The 3,385-nt window shown below is 31.3% G+C and overlaps 1 non-coding gene across 1 annotated transcript; it reads right to left on the bottom strand.

The window, feature by feature from the left end:
• Positions 1-1,472: 1,472 nt before the first annotated feature.
• LOC138878857 (small nucleolar RNA R71) lies at positions 1,473-1,579 on the bottom strand. The gene has a single exon (XR_011402629.1). It is a non-coding gene; the product is annotated as a small nucleolar RNA R71 (small nucleolar RNA).
• Positions 1,580-3,385: the final 1,806 nt, after the last annotated feature.

Below are 3,385 nucleotides of genomic sequence, written 5' to 3'. Positions count from 1 at the left end.
TTTCGGAAGAAAATTGTCTTAATTTATAATTTCAAACACACCTTTCATCAATTTGGTTCTCCCAAATAGTAGTCAAAATATTACAAGTCTATAGCTTAGATTGTCCAGTCTCTGTGGGACGATATCATAAACTATACTAGAATTTGACAGAGTACGAGCAGAAAATCCTATACACACAAGCTTCGTCCAATTTTTGGCGCCGTTGCCGGGGATTGACACACATCTACTTCAGATTAAATATTTTGTTACTAATTTGAGAATTTATTATTATTGTTAACTTTCCCTTCAAAATATTATCTCCTACATACTACTATCATTACTGTTACTATTATTAGGAGCAATTGTATATAATATTGTAAACAAATATATTAAAAAAATCCCTCATAGTTAGTACTTCAACCTACTTTATTTTATATTTTATTATTATACTATTATTATTAGTACTAATATCTATATAATAGTATAATATATTAGTTTTGTGATTCACAATCTCACTATTTTTGTATTTGTCATTTTTAAGTATATTTTATTATTTTTATTATTATTATTATAATTGTAAGTACTTGTTTTTACTATTCTAGTGCTAAAAGTATCCTTTGTACTATTCTATATTACTATTATTATAACTTTTACTTTTACTATATTTTTATAAAATAATATTTTATTCAACTTTTTTTAATTGATAGTACTTCAATCCTTTAGCATACTTGATTTGTTATTGAAGTTTTTTTTCATATAATATAATTAGTATTATATTATTTCTTTTGATGGTTAGTTACAACTTATTGTTTTAGTTAACTATAATATTACCGTACTATTTTTTTATTATTTATTTTTAAAATTATCTATTACTATTTTAGGAATTGTCTTTATTTTACTTTAATTTCAGATAGTTTATGACCCGCTCTTTTACAACAGAGTTGGCCAATTACGATCCTGAAATTGAAAAAAGTTTGTGATTGTGCAGGAAAGGAGAAATATCATTTCAAAACATAAATTGTAATAAAATGGAGCACCAATTAGAAGATGATAACAATCCACTACAAATTCCACCACCAGCTCATGTAGAGGAACAATTTGATGAAGTGGCGCCAAGACCAACAAACAGAATTCTAAGGGATTATGCTAGACCTGATCGCTTTAACTATGAATCTTGTGTCAGGAAACCTCCAGTAGGAGCCAATAACTTAGAAATCAGGACAGGCCTGATTCAAACAATTCAACAATCTTGTATTTTCACTGGTGATCTAAGTGAAGATCCACATAGTCATTTAATTGACTTTTTAGAATTGGTTGAAACTGCAAAGCATAATGGAGTACCTCCTGGGGTAATTAAGTTAAGGCTATTTCCTTTTTCTTTAAAAGAAGAGGCCAAAACTTGGTTACGAAGTTTGTCGCAAGGGTCTATTACCACATGGGACCAAATGACTCAGAAATTTTTAAATAAATATTTTTTCCCTGCTAAAACAACAAAGTTAAGACAAGATAAATCTAACTTCTTGCAGACTGACACTGAGTCAGTTTATTAAGCTTGGGAAAGATTGAAAGCAATGTTAAGGAAATGTCCACACCATGACATTCCTGAACATATGCAGTTCTATATTTTTTTATCATGGGTTAAAACCTTTTTCTAGAAATATAATAGATGCAGATGCAGGAGGTTCCATAATGGGAAAAACCACAGAAGAAGCATTGCAATTGCTTAATGAAATTTCTGAAAATGCCATACAGTGGCCATCTGAGCGTGTAATCGTTAAGAAAGCTACTACAGTAAATCAGGTGGATGCTTTAAATACACTAACACAACAGATTATTTCTTTGGCACAAATATTTGAATCTTTTCAGGTAAATACATAACAACCAAGCCAGTGTGAGGCTTGTGACTTGTGTGGAGGAAACCATCTAAACCATGAATGTCAAGAAACCAATTAAAATAATGAACAGGTCAATGTTATCAGATATAAGCTGTATCCTTTTGGAAGTCTATTAGCACAAAAACATCCAGGATTTCAATGGAGCAATGCAAATGGTGCTGAAAACTCTCAAAACTAGCAAAAACAACATGTACAAAGTCCACCCGGATATCAAAATCAAAATTGTGGACAACAAAATTTCAGGCCTTATCAGCAAGCAACTCAATATCAGCAAAGGCCTCAACAAGGCCATCCAAGTCTTTATGACCTTTTGTACAAGTACATTAAGGTTACGGATGAAAAAATGGAAGGCCAAATTCAGCTCTAAAAATCTTGAAATTCAGTTAAGCCAATTGGCAACTCTTGTGTCTGAAAAGATTCAAGGTCCTTTACCGAGCAATATAGAGAAAAATTCAAAAGAACACCTTAAGGCCATGGGCTTACGGTCAGGTATGACTTTTGATGAACCCTATGCAAACAAACAATAAAAGAATCAATCAGAATAACAGGTAGGCAAGGGTGAGAATGTTGAGACACCCTCTCAACCATCAGAAGAGAAAGAAGCCAAGAAAAATGAAGAAAAAAATACTAAAAATTTGACTTCTTTCCCTGTTACAATTCCTTTCCCACAAAAGATGAAAAGAGAAAAGCTGGATAATCAATTTGCAAAGTTTTTGGAGATTTTAAAACAAATTCACATCAACATTCCTTTTACTGATGCTTTATTGCAAATGCCTTCATATGCCAAATTTCTAAAAGAAATATTATCAAGCAAAAAGAAAATGGAATAAGTTTCTGTAGTAATGCTTATTGAAAATGCAGTGCTATACTTTAAAATAAGCTACCACAAAAACTCGGTGACCCAGGTAGTTTCACAATTCCATGTACTCTGGGCGGAGTATACATTGAAAAAGCATTTTGTGATTCTGGAGTTTCAATAAATTTGATGCCATTTTCTATTTTAAAAAAATAAGATCTTGATGAAATGAAAGACACAGGTGTTTCACTTAAATTTGCTGATCAAAGTACTAAGAGACCAAAGGGAATAATTGAAAATGTACTTGTAAGAGTAGATAAACTTGTTTTCCTATAGATTTCACAGTACTTGAAATGGAGGAGTGTTTTGATGAACCAATTATTTTGGGTAGACCATTTCTTGAAACAGACAGGGCAATCATAGATGTCCATCAAGGACAACTAATTTTAAGAGTTGATAAAGAAAGAGTTATTTTTGATATGCAAAAGATACTAAGATTCTCAAAAGATGATACATCATCTTCATGCTTTTCAATTGACATGATTAATAATCTTATAGATGAATTCAAAGACGATCAATTAATTTCTGACTCAATTGAAAAATGTTTGGGCAAATCTGGCACCACACATGATGAAGATCCGGCTATCAGAAATGATGCAAAATTATTGGAAAAAGATTATGAGTAAGGCAACATGCAATTAGAAGAAGTTCAACC

This window comes from Nicotiana sylvestris, chromosome 9, assembly GCF_000393655.2.
Source record: "Nicotiana sylvestris chromosome 9, ASM39365v2, whole genome shotgun sequence".
Classification (NCBI taxonomy): Eukaryota; Viridiplantae; Streptophyta; class Magnoliopsida; order Solanales; family Solanaceae; genus Nicotiana; species Nicotiana sylvestris.
This window is presented reverse-complemented; position numbering and strand designations above follow the sequence as displayed.